Genomic DNA, 18652 nt, shown 5'->3' with positions numbered 1-18652 from the left:
CAGAAAGATGCAGGACCCCCTTGCCTAATTTTATGGATGAAAGAGATAGAATTCGCTCTTTATTTTGTCTGATAGAGATTTCCTGACGGGCTATCGATAAAAAAAAGTATCTGCATGATTCTTTTTCCAATTTAATCTTATGTTACCAAAGAAAAATCCATTCTTGGAATTTTGACTTTGCTTCCTATAAACTAAATAACTACTTGGTTACCACAAAACAAGTGATAAATTTAAAACAAGTAACAAATTTTTGAATTTATTAAATCTAATAATTTATTAAAGGGCTTTTGCTTCCTCAGTAAATGTCTCGGTAGAAGCTATGATTTGTTGGAATTGAGTTTTATTCATTTTTAAGTAAGTATGTAACTCAACGAGAAATTTCCTTACCTGGCCAATTTCTAAGGAATCAACATAACCATTGGTTCCAGTATAAATAGTCATTATCTATTCTTCCACCGCAAGAGGCGCTGATTGAGATTGTTTAAGCAACTCACGTAATCGTTGACCTCTTGCCAATTGATTCTGAGTAGCTTTATCGAGATCAGAAACGAATTGTGCAAAGGCTTCTAATTCTGCGAATTGCACCAATTCCAATTTTGATTTTCCAAATACTTGTTTCATGGCTTTAATTTGAGCTGCAGACCCTACTTTGTATACAAATATACCCACATTAATAGTAGGTTTGATTCTGACATTGAATAGATCGGCGCTATTGGTAAAGCAGTCATTCTTCCTTCACCTAAATGAGAACTTGATTTAGTAGCTCTTTCCAAAAGGCATGAATGCAAATAAAAAACATCTCCCAAATAAGCTTCTTGGTTCGGTGGTCTCCGTAATAAAAGATACATTTGGCGAAAAGCCTGTGCTTGTTTTGAGATCATCATAATTAATTGAAGTGTGTTGTTCACGATACATAAAAATATTTCGCCAGAGCAGCTCCTATATCAGGAGCGAGGTATTGTAATGTAGCCAGAGAATCGGCCTTTCTTGTAAAGTAGTCACCACCTGAGCCACAGAAGATGCTTTTTGACCAATAGATACATAAACGCAAATTACATTTTGCCCTTGTTGATTGAGAATTGTATTTGTGGCTACTGCTATTTTATCGGTTTTCCTATCCCCAATAATTAATTCTCGCTGACCACGTCCTATAGGAATCATCGAATCAATAGCAATAAGTCCTGTTTGAAGAGGCTCACAAACCGAACATCCCAAAATAATACCCGGGGTGGGAGATTCAATTAACCGGGATTCAGAAGCTGAAATTTCAACTTTACCATCAATAGGTTTAGCCAGAGCATTTAATAACACAGCCCAAAAAAGCCTCACTTACCGGGATCTGAGCAGTTTTTGCTGTTGCTTTTACAGAACTTCCCTCTTGTGTCATCAAACCATCACCCATTAACACAACACCGACATTATTTGATTCCAAATTTAGAGCAATGCCTATCGTACCTTCTTCAAATTCTACTAATTCCCCCACCATTACTTTATCAAGACCATAAATATGAGCAATGTCGTCGCCTACTTGGAGTATAATACTGGTATTTAAAATCTTTACTTCTCCATTATATTGTTCAATACGTTCATGAATAATGTTACTAATTCCATCTTCTCAAATAGTTACCATGAGTATATCTTAATTCTTTATTTTTGTTTGAAAGAAAAGTAATGACTGCAGTAGAAAGACTAACCCTTTATTTATTTCATCGTTCCAATCATGCCAGTATTAGTATTGATGGTACGTAAATGTAACTCTGTGTTCAAACAACTATTCAGAGTTCCTAGAGCTCTTTGTAAGGCTTGTTGGAAAACCCATTGTCGAACTTGATTAATAGATTTTTGTTGTTCAAAATGAATGGTTTCATTTTTGTAATTTTCTAATTGTTCCTAGGTTTTCTAAGTTGAATTCATCAAATTCAATTTTTCTCATTCTATTTTAGAGTGTCCATTCGCTCGAAACTACTCCACTTCCATTTCTACTTTCAGCAAGCGGGATTGGGCTTTTTCCAGCCGTTCCATGGCCCCTTCTACGTAGTTCTTTTGAATTTTGAATAGTCTTCAGGATCTGCAGCTTTTGATTATCTAATAAAGCACTTAATGAAAGTAGATTACCTTTCCATTCATTTCAAAACTTCCATGATACCTTCCCGAACCAAACATGAATCTTTCGATTCATTTGGCTCTCATGCCCAATTACTTATGTATGGGGGAAGCTCCCTAGGTTTTTTTAATGTAATGAGCCTATCCTTTTATCTCTATTCATATTTGTGAATGTATAAAAATTGATCACTAATCCAAGAACACAGTATTCAGAGGACTCTTCTGACCAAAGAAATAATTGTCAGTAAAGTAGTTTTTTTTTTTTTTTTTCAAATCCAAAGAATTCTTTTTACTTTATACACAGGTCATCAATTCAGCATTGGATAAAAAAGATAAAAAAAAAAAGGGGTGACATATCTATTTTTCTAATATTTATAAATCAAATACAAATAACTGGCTCAAATCATTTTTTTATCGACATGAGTGTTTTATATCAAAAAAAAAATTCCAACTCTTTGAAATCATTTATGGATTAACAAATTCTATATTAACATAGTAGTAGAAAGAGTACCACGCTACATCTGGACTTCAAATGGTTTAGCTTTAACCTTGTTAACAATCCCACATTATTGGTTATTTACCAATGAATCACGAAATGCTATGGTTCTTAAATATGATTTCTTAATTTATTCAGAAGTAACTCGCAAAATCGTGCACCTTTTCAAGTTATAACGCAAAAAAGTGCAGTTGGTCGGATCTAGCCTATTTTTTAAATAAATAACTCGTACACACTACCTTTCCAAAAAAAACCAATACACTAAAGAGTACACTTAGATTTATTGGATTTGTTGCTAAAATATCGGTGTTAAACTTGAAACTCCCAGCGAATGGCTAATAACCCAAGGAAAGGAAAGAATCGGTTACATTTTTCATATGATCTCATCTTCCTTATTCCTATAGATAGACTAATTATCTATATTTTTTTATTATATTATTTTTCTAAATTAAATAGGAATAATGTAAAAGTCTAAACAAAGGGATTCGCAAATAAAAGCGCTAATGCCATAACCAGTCCATAAATTGTCAAAGCTTCCATAAAAGCCAGACTAAGCAATAAAGTATCGTGGCAGTACCTTGCCCAACCCGAGGTCCAATAGAAGCAAGCCCAACAGCCAATCTAGCAGCAATAACAAAACTGTAGAAATCAGTGGATTCATGATAAATTCCTCATAAAAAAGAAAGAAAATAAAGAAATAGTTAATGATACAATCAACCAATGAATTATGGCTTACTTATTCTATCGCTAAGATTTAACCATTCAAAGTCACTAAAAACCCTGAATTGAAATAATAATATTCTTTAAGCAATAGAACTGCTTCAATATTTTCCTATCTATGTAATTTTTGTTAATTCGTATGACTTTTGTTTGGCGAGTTCTTTCTTTTTTATTTTTTTTTTGGGAACCATTCTTTGAATTCTTTGTTCTTTTTTGTAATTTAAATTCATTCAATATTCAAAAAAAATTACAGTCAAAATGGAAGGACTTATATTGGAATCCCTGTCTAAATATTGGAATGCCTATCGAAATTCATAACACTATAGTAAGGCAAATTAAATATATCTTTAATTCATATATACCAAGTTAATATCGAATATCACATATACATGTCTTTGTTGAAAAGATGGTAATCTTGCCACCTTGTGCAAACCAAAATCCACCAAGGTTTGCACCCTTTTTCTTTCTTTAAAAGAAATATTTTGTTGAATGACCTAATGCAATATTTATGCCTATGTTTTTTGTTCCTTTTAATGTCTTTTTGAATGCTTAAGTTTTATTGTATTTATCTTAGGAATTGTCTCTTTGTTGGGTATTGATTTTATTTTGTAAAATGACTATGTGCTGGAAACAATGTTTCCAGCAACATAGGTCCATTGTTGGGGCTGGCGTTCTCTGTGCTTTTAGAATTAGTGTGCTGTCTAGTTTTGTGCGGCCTACTCTAACATCTTCTCTTCATCTTCTTCTTCTTCCTTAAAAAAAAAAACCCTAACAATCCTAAATATCACCATACCAAAAACAAACACAAAAATCACCTAAACATCAAATGAAAAATCGGATTAAAGGTTATGCACAAGACTAACACCTTGTGTACAACACTCTTGGTCAAGTGAACCCCAAACCACACCAACCTCCAACAGTCTTTCCCCCATAACGTAAACTAACTATTCGTATCTTAGATCAGTTGGTTTCTATAATCATTCTTCAAAACATACATAAGAATTGTCTTATAACGATTAGATTACATACATCTAGTTCGACCCCCCCTCCTCCTCTAATCAACCCCTTTTTTTAATAAATATCCTTTTTGTAAACCCTTATCTTCTATTTTTACTTATCATTATCCCCCATGAGTACAATCAATCTAACTGACAAATTTGTTAGACATAATCATTGCATAGAAATATCGGGATTGAGTTGATCGAAGTTCATATAATTTATTATTTATTAATTTTTTTGGGTCAATCGGTGAATTGAATGAACAAAACAATATCAATAGAAAGGGAGTATTCATTGGAGGGTGGTATAAATTGACCAAACAGGAATTTGAGGAAAAAGATCTTTTAGATCTCTTTCCTTCTTTTTTTTCCTTTTTTTTACAACTCCTTAACTTAATATCGTAATATTCTTTTTACTATTACTATAGATTGTATATACTTTATTCTTATTTCCATCTTATTTGTATACTTTTCTTCCTTAAGTCCAAATGGATTACTTTGAGACACGTAGACATGCCGTCAGGCTAAGCTAAAAAAAAGACTATGTCAAAAACTAATCAATGATGACCTTCCATGGATTCGCCTGTATAAGCCGTAGCTAAGGTTGCAAAAATAAGAGCTTGAATGCCACTTGTAAATAATCCAAGGAACATGATAGGTATAGGAACCACTAAAGGTACTAAAGAAACAAGAACAACAACTACTAATTCATCGACTAATATATTGTATTGGTTGAATGTATTTACCAAAATAACCCAATCCCTTTTTTGAAAGGCCCGCATAGAAATATGCTACTGACGTGAGTAAAGCTAAAGCAACAGTAGTATTTATATCATTTGTGGACATGGCTAACTCCCCATGAGGTAACTATATGATTTTCTAAGGTAAAATAGCCCCTGACCAATTTGAATAAAAATTAAATAAAAACATATTCCAACAAATGGAACCCAGGGACCTCATTCTTCTCCAATCCGTGTTTTGTTCACATCTCGAATGAATTCAAGGACATTCTGAATACCATCTCATTTTTTATTTGCATACTTGCATTGGATATTTTGAATACCTACTAATCGTATAATATCCTCAGTTATTTTTATCTCTCTTATGCGAGTTAGAAATAGTAACCGATTCAATAAATCTATTCTATGGAGTTCCAAAAATAATTTACTTATCTTATTATTAATCAAGAATTTTGTATATAGCTAGAATGGCCCTAACAAATAGAAAATACTAATTTGTTAAGAATTAATCGAATTGAATCCATAGCGTCATCATTTGTTGGAACTGAAATATCTACTAGATTTGGATCACAATTTGTATTGTTGGAATGCCCAAAGTCATACATTCATGAAGAGCTGTAGATTCTTCTTGCTGATCAATAATTCTTACAATATTAGGAAATCCTGTTATATATTTAATCCCGCCGAGATATGTTTGCAAGTGAGATAATTGTCTCTTCAACAGCACCGCATCCCTTTTCGGAAGACGATTGAGTCTCCCCATTTTTTGTTCCATTCTCAAGTCCCTAAATTTATGAAGTCTCATTTCTATAGTATACCAATTAATTAACATACCATCTAGCCTTTTTTTATTAACATAATGACACCGAGCCTTTATTGCAGCCCGTGCTACCGAATCTACTACTTTATTTTTAGTACCAACAATTAAGAATTTTTTTCCCCTACTTGTAGCATCAAAAACTAAATCACAAGCTTCTGCCAAAAATCGAGTAGTTCTAGCATGATTTATATTATGAATACCTTTACGCCTCGCAAAGATATAAGGTGCCATTCGAGGATTCCATTTCCTAGTACCATGACCAAAATGAACTCCTGCTCCCATCATCTCTTCCAAATTGATGGTCCAATATCTCCTTGTCATTTCTCCCCATACTTCTTCTGTTTTTTATTTTTTCATTGAAAAAAAAAAAGAGAAGCTAAAATAGAAATAAATAATTGATCCAACGGAACCTTCTCTTCTACCGAAGATTGGCCATTGATACACGATCCAGACCATTCATTTTTTTTCTATTCGTTATTATCGTTATTTCTATTACCAAATTAAATGACCACAATGCAAATAGAAAAAAGGATGAATTTGCTTTTAAGAATCATTAAATCCTAGAAACGATTTTTTTGATATATCATATAAATTATTTGAAATGCAAAAATCAAATAATTCTCTGTGGTCCAACAAAATGTCTTTCATTTCCCACTCAAATAAATTCTTCTTTTTCATTTCCAAAGGAATGTTATGATGCTGCCTTGAACGGTGCACTAATCTTTTGAATTCAGTCCCACTGGTTATCATCCCCCCTAGAACAATGTTCTCTTTCAGACCATTTAACCAATCGATATGGCCACATAGAGTAGCTTTGCTAAAACGGGAGCAGTTTCTTGAAAACTCACTTCGGATATGAAAGTTTGAGTATTTAAAGATGCTTTTGCTATTCCCAATAATATGGCTCTATAACAAATCACTTCTTCCAAAGCATTCCCCATTCATTCCGCTCGCAACAATCTAATTTGTTCTCCCGGTGAAAAAATATTAGACATTCCATATTCTAAAATAAGCACTTTTGATGTTATTTGACAATAATTTCTATATGTCTATTATGGATCTGCACCCCTGAGATCGATAAACCTTTTGTATCTTATTAACCAATGAGATATGACTTTACACTATAGTTAGCTCTCAACCCTTTTTTCTAGGTTCATCGATATTGAATCAATCAAATGCAATTCTAACACTTGTTCCACTTTTGGAAGACCCTCTGTTATATCACCAGATCTCGATTTTTAGTATATAAATGTAACTAATGTATCTCCTTTGGAAAGTATTTCTCTATAATGGCCATGAACAGTTGCTCCTGGAGTGGCGAAATAAGTCTTTGCCGATCTTATTACTACAGAGTCAATTTGAACAATTATAACTTGGCTCGATTTTAGGTACAACCCTTTTTTACCTATACATACATTTTCACAAATAAACTACCCCAGGCTAATTATTTTAGTTGTTTCTAAACAATAGTTATGATCATAATTATGATGGAGAAATGCCAATTTAAGTTGAATGGATTCAAAAGGATGTTGTTGCATGGAGTGGAATTATAAATTTTCCCGTTTTCATCCCTTAAACAATATTCATAAAATTCCAACAGCAGTATTCATATTTATAGAGATATTGTTGCATTTGTAAAAAAAAAAGTAACAAACCATAAAATGTAATTGTATTATAATTAATTTTTATATTGAAATTCTATTAAATACTAATGAAGTGTAGTAATTTCTAGTAATTATAGTTATAAAGTTGAACATTTGTTATTATGTTTATTATATTGTTATAAATATTATAATGATAAGTTTATAATGAATAATGCTAAGTTGTCTACTTGAATCTCCAAATATTCCTATTACTTTATTCTATTATTCTAATCAAATCAATTAGAAATCAACAAAAGAAAATGTAAATGGACCTAACCCATTGAATCATAACTATATGCACTATTCTGATATTAAAATTCGATTAGAGATAAAATTGGAATAGTGGATCTTTTTTTTTTCATTTTCATATTTCTTTGGACTAGGCGAGAATCTTTCAATATTTCGGATTAAATCTTCTTGTTTCTAGATGTTGTATAGGAATTTCATTCCCTTCCCTTACTTTACAGTGAAAGATTTATTCCAAGCACAATATACATAAGAGGCGTTTAAAACACCTTTCATTGATTCCAACACACAAGACAAGATCACTTTCTATTTTATTATATATATTTCATAATTTATAAGTATCTATTTTAGATATGTAGATAGATATCTATCAGATCGTGGTTTCATGTAACAAATATTTCCATTCATATGGATACATACAATATTTTTTTTCCGATAATCGGATGGAAAATGGATGCAAGAAAGAGACTTTTGTTTATAGTCTCCTATTATTAAATTCAATACCCTATTAATTTAATTAAATATAAATAATAGAGTAAAATAAATAGAATAGGAAGTTTATTAAAAGAAAATGAATGAGTAAAATAGAAAGTAATAAAATATATGATACTATAGTAGTTTAAGACACATACAAATTCTTATTTTTATTAATTTTCATAATGGGATTCAAGAATAAGATTAGTTGATGGAACGAGAGGGATATATCTAAGGATCTATCGGTAGGGAGAAAAGGGATCACTTCTTTCTTGAATAGTTCTTTTCAAATCAAATAAAAAATGCATCTATCTGGTTGATGAGTCATAAGACAATTCATGGTTCAGGTGGTTATTAGGAATAGGAAAGGATAACCGAATTGAGTTCAGGGATTTTACTTTACTAGGTCGAGTTAGAGACCAATAAATTTTTTTATATTCGAAACCTATTCGAATGAAGGGGCAGTGGACGAGAAATCAAATCATACATAAATGATAGAAGCCCCAACGTTCTGAAAATGCTACGAAGTGCTCGAAAATGGTTGAAGTAGTTGAATAAGAGGATAACTACGACTATAGCCCTTGGAAAATTTACAAAGAAGAAAATGATTTATTTGATAATATGGATGACTGGTTACAGAGGGACCATTTCATTTTTTTAGGTTGGTCCGGTCTATTACTCTTTCCTTGTGCCTATTTTTCCTTAGAGGATTAGTTTACAAGCATAACCTTTGTAACTTCATGGTATACCCTTGGATTAGCAAGTTCCTATTTGGAAGGCTGCAACTTTTTAACCACCGCAGTTTCTACTCCTGCTAATAGTTTAGCACACTCTTTGTTGTTATTATGGGCCCTAAAGCACAAGGAGATTTTACTCGTTGGTGTTAATTAGGTGGTCTGTGGACTTTTGTTGCTCTCCATGGTGCTTTCGGACTAATAGGTTTTATGTTACGTCAACTTCAACTCGCTTGATCTGTTCAATTACGACTTTATAATGCAATCACATTCTCCATTCCAATTGCGGCTTTGTTTCTACAATCTTGATTTATTCGCTAGGTTAGTCTAGTTGGTTCTTTGCACCAAGTTTTGGTGTAGCGTCTATATTTCAATTCATCCTCTCTTTCCAAGGGTTTCATAATTGGACATTGAACCCATTTCATATGATAGGAGTTACTGGGGTATTGGGCGCTACTCTGCTATGTGCTATTCATGGTGCTACCGTAGAAAATACTTTATTTGAACATGGTGATGGTGCAAATACATTCTGGGCTTTTAACCCAACTCAAGCTGAAGAAACTTATTCAATGGTCACCGCTAACCGCTTTTGGTCCTAAATCTTTGTTGCTTTTTCCAATAACCGTTGGTTACATTTCTTTATGTTATTTATACTAGTAACCGGTTTATGGATGAGTGCTCTTGGAGTAGTCGGTCTAGCCCTAAATCTACGTGCCTATGACTTCATTTTTTAGGAAATCCGTGCAGTGGAAGATCCAGAATTTGAGACTTTGTACATAAAAATATTCTCTTAGACGAAGGTATTCGTGCTTGGATGGCGACTCAAGATCAACCTCATGAAAACCTTATATTCCCTGAGGAGGTTCTACCCTATGGAAACGCTCTTTAATGGAACTTTACCTTTAGCTGGTCGTGACCAAGAAACCACCGGTTTCGCTTGGTGGGCCGGAAATGCTCGACTTATCAACTTATCCGGTAAACTATTGGGGGCTCATGTAGCTCATGCTGGTTTTCTAATTCTTGATCCTCAATTTCATACATATATATTCGCAGCTCAGGAACTAAAAATTATGCACTTCTATTATTAAAAAAAAATAATGATCTATACATCTTTGTCAACAAAGAAAAACATGTGCAGAAGATATATTTTATTTGTTGATAATTTTTTTTTTGTCTTCATATCTAAAATTAGATACAATACTTTTTCAATTGACAATTGCATGATTAAATAAATTTAATTACTTTGTATAAGTTTTCTAGATAATTGCATTGCAAATTAGCTAATAAAATATGATACTAAGAGTAATTAGATAAAAAAAAAATAATATTCACTCTAGAGCACTGCTGACTCTTTAGTACTTCTTTTATGCTTATTGTGTGCAACTCAATTTCCAATTGATATGTGATGTCATGGTACATGACATCAACAACATGGAAGAAAAATTTAATACATGTGACATTTAATTATGGAGTGCCCGAGGAGCAATGGAGAGCATGCATGTGAGATGCCCAAGAAAATAGGTTAGAATTTTATTCCGTCTTATACTATGCTTCTTTTAATTATTTAAAATAATTTTCTTTTTAGTTCACTATTCTAAATTTATAACTTTTAAGTTATAGACATAAGTAGTTTATCTCATATAACCTTTTATACTATTTTTAAACAAACAAAATACATATTGTAAATAAAAATATACTAAAATAATATATTTCTTACTAAAATATCAATTATATACGTATGTATCTCGGTTCAGCAACCATAAATTATACATCTTTGTTATTCTACAAAAAAAAAATTTGATCTATAAAAACATCAAATCATAAGTTGTTTATAAAATTTAAAAGAAAAATTGGAAAATTATTTTAAATAAGCTATTATATTTATTACATGTATTTTTATATGGCTTTGTTAAATTTAAACTATATCGTTTTTATTTTTATTTTTCCTTACGATCAAATGTTGTATATTACAATTTTTTATTGTAACTTCTTTTTGAAAAAAAAAAAATCATTGCCCTCAAGGCCTCACCCTTGGTTACATACATAAGAAAAATTGACTCTCTAAATATTTGCAAACCTAGGATAACACAATTTAATAATATTTAATTTGAAAGACCATAGTATATCATAAAAATAACATAAAGTTGGCATATCATAAACTATAATGGCACCATACATACATACATCCATTGTAATTATGGCTGTGTTGAAGTGTGTTGAATGATGAGTAGATAGTAAGTGTCTTTATTATGGACGCTTTATTCTGGCTCCACTTATGAAAGGCCAAGCCAATACAATAGGCATTGCGATGAGAAGTGCTTTGCTTGGAGAAATAGAAGGAGCATGTATCACACACGTAAAATTTAATAAAATACCACATGAATATTCTACCATAGTGGGTATTCAAGAATCTGTACATGAAATTTTAATGAATTTAAAAGAAATTATATTGACAAGTAATCTTTATGGAGCTCATGATGCGAATCCGCCGGAACCCGTACAACCAACAACCCGCTGGGGTGCCGATTCGTTACGGATGAAGGTGGGACCAATCATTAGAGCACAAGCCAATAAGGTCAAGGATAACCTTGCTGTGCTTATTCAAAGGATAAATCATAATCAAGAAGGAATGATCATGACCAAAGAACCAAGACCTATTTTGCTTATACAAGCGCAGGAGACTGGTATGGACCCGGGTGATGGTTTTGGTACATGTTTGGAGTCCGGGAAGTATGAAATGGTTCCAATGCTTTATGGGTTCAATACATATGCCTAAGAGGTCATGGAATCAAATTAAAGCAGCCTCAAATGCAATCAAAAAGTTCTTGTACGGACAGCATCAACAATTTGGCCGAATTGACTGTATTGCTTGCTAGCTTTATTGTATTTTACTGTATTAGCCTTTTCTTATTTTTCCAAGCATGGGCAATGTGTGGGACTTCATATTCAGCTTAGTTTTCATCCTAAAAAGCATCTAGAAGCTGATTTGGAGCTCAAAGAGGTCAAAGATTGATCAAAGTCAACTTGATCAAAAGGCTAGCATTTTTAGTTTCCTAATTTGTTTTTACTTTTTATTTTAGGAAACTACCATTACTTTTTGGGTTTTATTTATTTATTTTCTGGAAAAATAACTTTAGGAAGGTTTTATTTTATTCTTTTCATTGTAAATTAATTAATTCCTAATTTAATATAAAGGAATTAATTAATCAAACTTAGATTAGGAAAGGAAGTATAGTTTCGGCCAACTAGGTTTCTTTATGTGTGGTGGCCGGTTTTCTTTATGTTCTATGGTTTTTAAGTTGTCCTTTCAAAGTCTATTTAAAGGCTTAGTTGTCAATTAGAATTAACTTTGATTTGATTAAGAAAATACTTGTGAGATTATCTATCTTTTTGTTATTTGAGAACACCTAAAACACCATTAGAGAATTGGTTGTTTTAGCTTGACTTATCAATAAGTTTTCCATCCCCTATTGTGGCGTCTACATTATACTAAGATTTCTAACCACAGGTTGGTTAGGGATTGAGTTCAATTCCATTAAAACTTGAACTTAATTGAGATCCGGGCTAATATAATACAGATTTAGGAGCAGGTCGTCCTAGGTTCGTATCATTTGGTATCAGAGCTAAATTTTGTTCAAGTTTGATCTATCTTTATTTGCTTTATTTGTTTTTATGTTATTCTGCAATTTTAGCATTAGGTTAAGGTTGCTTCTATCATCATACATGTTGAATTAGGTTTCCTAGATTTATCGTATTTTTGTTTCCTAGTTGTTGGTTGTTTTTTTTTCATCATTGTTCTTGTTAATTTTGGTTTTTGTTGATTTTTCTTTGCTGTTTTATTCTTAAATATTTTCATTCATATATTCAAAAATAAAAAATAAAAAATTGAAGAGTGGGGTTTGCGGAATAAAAAAATAAAATAAAATAAAATCACACAATTTGAATTTTTGATTGGGAGGTCATGAGTTTGGTGTTTGTGTTGGAATTGGAATTGCAAATTTGTTGTTTATTCTTGCTACTGTAGTTGTGTCTGATATTCATTGAGTGAAAAAAAAAAAAAAAAGAAAGCCGAATATTAAAAATATATATATATATTGGTTTGTTGAAAATTGGTGTTGAAGTTTGTTGCTGGAAATTTCTTGTAACTGCTGCTGTGTTGATTATTTATTCCATATTTGGAGTTTCTAGAGAGTTATTTTTGCTGCTTGATATTTGAGTTTGAGTGCTAAATTATTTGGATTAAAATTAGTTAAAGGATTTGATACAAAACTTGAATTACAAGAACAACAACCAACACTTTTCTATATTTTTGTTCTCTTTGATTCTTGTTTGTATTTGAACTTCTTTTTCTAGAATTTTATTCTTGAACTCATAATATATTACCATCTGGTCCAGTTCTTCAAAATTCCAAACTTTTCTCATTAATTTGCTTTATTTAGTCTAGAAAAACCGAAAATAGGTATTTTCATTCTGTTCAGTATTTGTTTATTTTTGCTTACTATTTTGTTGATAAGTTTAATTAAAACATACTAGTGATCTAAATGCTATTTTGTGGGTGTTTTTAATTAGAACTTTGAGATAATTGATTGAGTAGAAAAAGGCAAGAGTGTGTGAGCTTAAAAGAGGGTAAAAGCTGAAACTAGTGTGCAAACACGAGGGTGAAGACCTTGTTTGAGTGAAACACGTGAGGGAGTGAATATTGTGAGGATTTATTTTATTTTTGCAGTATTTTACTAACATGGCATATTCTAGAATAAGAAGAGGAGATCCACCCTTGAGGATCAATGAGGAAGAGTCCGTAGCATTCCATGGCGATGCCCGAGCTATCGGGAGTGGAGACCAAGTGGACATGAGAGCTGTTTTGGAGTCAATACAGAGGGTTAGTGCTCAAGTTGAGAATATGAATCAAATAATGGGAAGGCTAGAAGCCTCACAAGGAATGCCGAACACAAGAAATAGGCAAGAATTCCATGGAGGACGAGGCCTAGGATGAGGAGGTCGCGAGAGACCGAGAGAGGAATTTGATGAGTAGCCATTCAGTGGAGACTTTGAGGAAGATATGGACAAAACTTTTGCTGTCCAAGATAGAGCTGGCTGTGGAAGATATAGGAGGGAAGATACAGATGATGATTTGGGAAATATCAAGGTTAACATCCCACCTTTTATGGGTAAAAGTGATCCTGAAGCTTATTTGGAGTGGGAAGAAAAAATGGAGATGATTTTTTACTGCCACAACTATTCGGAAGGTAAGAAGGTGAAGTTGGCAGCGATGGAGTTTGGACATTATGCACTCCAATGGTGGACCAATGAGCAAAATACCCGAAGGAGAGTTGGTGATGATTTAATCTCGACATGGCGTCAAATGAAAGGAGCCATAAGGAAACGGTTTGTGCCATCCCATTACCATAGGTTGCTGCATCAAAGGATTCAATCTTTATCTCAGGGAACTAGGTCTGTGGAGGATTATTACAAAGAGATGGAGATACTCATGATGAGGTTAAGCATGAGGGAGGATAGGGAGGCAACAATGGCAAGATTTCTTGAAGGGTTAAACCGTGACATTGACAACGAGCTTGAATTACAACAATACTTGGAATTGGAGGAGATGTTGCATTAGCAATTAAGCTTGAGAACCAATTCAAGAGGAGGGGTGTTAGCACACGGTTTGGAGGAGTTTCTAGCAGTGGAAGGACAAGTTCAAGTGGCTGGAAAAACAATTCCACTTATGAAAGCAAGCTGAAGCCGAAACTTGGTGAATAAGCTACCAACCGGCCAGGAAGAGAATTTAAAACCGAATCTACCCAAGCCATTAAAGGTGAGCTAAAATCTGAACCTAAACCTCAAAAGTCAAGAGAAATTATTTGTTTCAAGTGCCAAGGAAGAGGACATATAGCCATCCAATGCCTGAATAGAAGGATAATGATAATTAGGGGTAATCGAGAGGTGGAATCCGAAAGTGATGCTAGTGAGGCTGAAATCGAACAAGAAGATGAAGGACTTGATGATGAGGCCGAACCATTAAACACATCAAATGTTGAGCTAAATTTGGTCTTAAGCAGGGTATTTTCTGTTTACAAGGATGAAGAACAAATTCAACGAGAGAAAATCTTCCACACTCGTTGTGAAATACAAGGTAAAATTTGCAGCATGATTATAGATAGTGGGAGTTGTACTAATGTAATAAGTAACCTTGTAGTTGAAAAATTGGGCTTAAGAACAATAAAACATCCTGAACCATATAGATTACAATGGCTTAATGATAGTAGTGAGATAAAAGTAAACAATCAAGCCAAAGTAAAATTTAATATAGGTAGATATGAGGATGTAGTTTTATGTGATATTGTACCCATGATTGCTGGACATATACTATTAGGTAGGCCATGGCAATTTGATAAAGATGCTACTCATTTCAGTCGAGAAAATAGTATTGTTTTCAGGTTTAAATGGAAGAAGGTCAAGCTGGAACCATTGTCTCTTAAAGAGGTTTACAAAGACCAATTACAAATGCAACAAAGGAGAGAAGCCGAAAAGCTCAAGGAAAAAGCAAGTATGGCACCAACGGCTTCACCATCCTTTTAAGAAGGCAAGAATGAGGTTGGTGATTAAGGTAAGGTTTCTAAGACTCATATTGAGTGGAAAGATCAAGGAAAAACCGAAAGAGAGGGGAAAGAAAGTGGCAAACCCGAGGGCTTGGACAAGGAAGGGAAATCCGAAGGTTTGCGCCAATCCAAGGGGGAAAAAGAAAAAGAAAGAAAAGAAAGGTCAAATAGCAATTTTTATTTAAGTTTTGGGGATGTTAATAAGGCTATCTTGGGTAAGAAACCATTGCTATTTATGAATTACAAAGATGCTAAATTAAAAATTATTTTTTTGTATAAAACTTTATCTGCATTATTAAAAGGTTTACTTAGAGGAAATTTGAAAATTTGGGAGATATTATTTGCTAATATTAAAAAGTGTGATGAACATGTATCTCTAGTATTTTTTTGTGATAGTATTTGACCCAGGAGATTTGGTTTGGCTGCACTCAAGAAAGAAGGGGTTCCCCGAACAAAAAAAATCCAAGCCTATGCCGCATGTGGACGGATCTCTTCATGTTTTGGAGCCGAATAACAAGAATGCCTACAAGCTTGATTTAACGGGTGAGTATAACATGAATGCTGCATTTAATGTTGCTGATTCAACTCCTTTTTCAGCAGGTGATGATCTGATTTGAGGACAAATCCTTTTCTAGAGGAGGGAATGATGCGAATCCGCCCGAACCCGTACAATCGACAACCTGCTGGGGTGCCGATCCATTACGGATGAAGGTGGGACCAATCACTAGAGCACAAGCCAAGAAGTTCAAGGATAACCTTGCTGTACTTATTCAAAGGATAAATCATAATCAAGAAGGAATGATCATGACCAAAGAACCAAGACCTGTTTTGCTGATACAAGCTCTGGAGACTGGTACGGACTTGGGTGACGGTTTTGGTACATTTTTGGAGTCCGAGAAGCATGAAATGGTTCCAATGCTTTATGGGTTCAATATATATGCCTAATAGGTCATGGAATCAAGTTAAAGCAGCCTCAAATGCAATCAAAAAGGGCTTGTATGGACAGCATCAACAATTTGGCCGAATTTGTTGTATTGCTTGTTGGCTTTACTGTATTTTACTGTATTAGCCTTTTCTTATTTTCCCAAGCATGGCCAATGTGTGGGACTTCATAGTCAGCTTATTTGGCATCCTAAAAAGCATCTAGAAGCTGATTTGGAGCTCAAAGAGGTCAAAGATTGATCAAAGTCAACTTAATCAAAAGGCTAGCATTTTTAGTTTCCTAATTTGTTTTTACTTTTTGTTTTAGGAAACTACCATTACTTTTTGGGTTTTATTTATTTATTTTCTGGACAAATAACTTTAGGAAGGTTTTTATTTTATTCTTTCCATTGTAAATTAATTAATTCCTAATTTAATATAGAGGAATTAATTAATCAAACTTAGATTAGGAAAGGAAGTATAGTTTCGGCCAACTAGGTTTCTTTATATGTGGTGGCCGGTTTTCTTTATGTTCTAGGGTTTTTAAGTTGCCTTTCCTGAGCCTATTTAAAGGCTTAGTTATAAATAAGAATTAACTTTGATTTGATTAAGAAAATACTTGTGAGATTAACTATCTCTTTGTTCTTTAAGAACACCTAAGACACCATTAGAGAATTGGTTGTTTTAGCTTAACTTATCAATAGGTTTTCCATCCCCTATTGTGGCGTCTACATTATACCAATGTTTCTAACCACAGGTTGGTTAGGGGTTGAGGTCAATTCCATTAGAACTTGAACTTAATTGAAATCCGGGCTAATATAATACGGGTTTAAGAGCAGGTCGTCCTAGGTTCGTATCAGCTCATGATGCGTCTATTTGTGTCTAAGGTCCTCGATATGTAACTGCCCAAGACATCATCTTACCACCCCGATAGTATTCAATCTTATGTGAATGGGAATGAAAAGCAAGAGATATTGTTTCTTGAAATATGGACAAATGGAAGTTTAACTCCTAAAGAAGAACTTCATGAGGCTTCCCAGAATTTGAGTGATTTATTTATTCCCTTTTTACATGCAGAAGAAAAAAATTTCCATTTAGAAAAAAAAAACCAACACAATGTTACTTTACCCCCTTTTACTTTTCATGACAGATTGGCTAAACCACGTAAAAATCAAAACGAAATAACATTGAAATCTATTTTTATTAACCAATTAGAATTGCACCCTAGGTTCTATAATTGCCTGAAAAGGTCCAATATACATACATTATTAGACTTTTTGAATAACAGTGAAGAAGACCTTATGAAAATGAAACATTTTCGCATAGAAGATATAAAACATATATTGGACATTCTAGAAATAGAAAAGCATTTTGCATAAATTTTAATGGATTATTTCTTTTTTTTTTTCTAAAAAAAAAGATAAAAATGAGTTTTGAATCTTTAGTACATTCCATATACTCGGAATAGATCCAAAATTGAATTGAATAAATAAATGTATCTAGGGAGAATGCATTTTGAAGTGACAATTCCCTACATACACACATCGTATTGTTTTTTTTTTTTTCTCACAATTGAATCAATTTAAAAAAGACCTAAAGTTAGGGATTTATCAATAGGTAAGGATGCTCCAATACCCAACCAAAGGACTACTAGGGTACCAATCAAAAAGACAATTGTTGCTACTGGACGACGAAATGGGTTTTGAAATTTATTAACATTCTCCAAAAAGGGTACTCTTAATAACCCTGTGGGAATGGAAACCATTAAAAGAATGCCTAATAATTTATTGGGCACTGTATGAAGAATTTGAAATATGGGAAAGAAATACCATTCAGGCAATATCTCCAAAGGAGTGGCAAATGGATCCGCGGGTTCGCCAATCATTGATGGTTCTTGAACCGCTAAACCTATGTTAGACGCAATGGTACCTAAAATTACTACTGGAAAAATATATAAAAGATCATTGGGCCATGGGGGCTCTCCATAATAATTATGCCCCATCCCTTTAGCCAACCTAGCTTTTAATACAGGATCGTTCAAGTTAGGTTTTTTTGTTATTAGGATAGGTGAATTATTCTAGATCCATCCCCCAAAAGAACCAGACATGGAATTTTTCATCATCTGCTCGAGCATGATCAAACAAACCAAATAGATCCA

The 18652-nt window shown here is 33.1% G+C and overlaps 2 pseudogenes; both read right to left on the bottom strand.

Moving 5' to 3' along the window:
• Positions 1-276: 276 nt before the first annotated feature.
• LOC132804337 (ATP synthase subunit alpha, chloroplastic-like) lies at positions 277-1630 on the bottom strand (annotated as a pseudogene).
• Positions 1631-5530: 3900 nt separating this feature from the next.
• LOC132804339 (small ribosomal subunit protein uS2c-like) lies at positions 5531-6198 on the bottom strand (annotated as a pseudogene).
• Between the last annotated feature and the right edge of the window lie 12454 nt (positions 6199-18652).

Source organism: Ziziphus jujuba, chromosome 6 (assembly GCF_031755915.1).
Source record: "Ziziphus jujuba cultivar Dongzao chromosome 6, ASM3175591v1".
Classification (NCBI taxonomy): domain Eukaryota; kingdom Viridiplantae; phylum Streptophyta; class Magnoliopsida; order Rosales; family Rhamnaceae; genus Ziziphus; species Ziziphus jujuba.
Note: the sequence above shows the minus strand (reverse complement) of the source record. Positions and strands in the feature narration are given on the sequence as shown.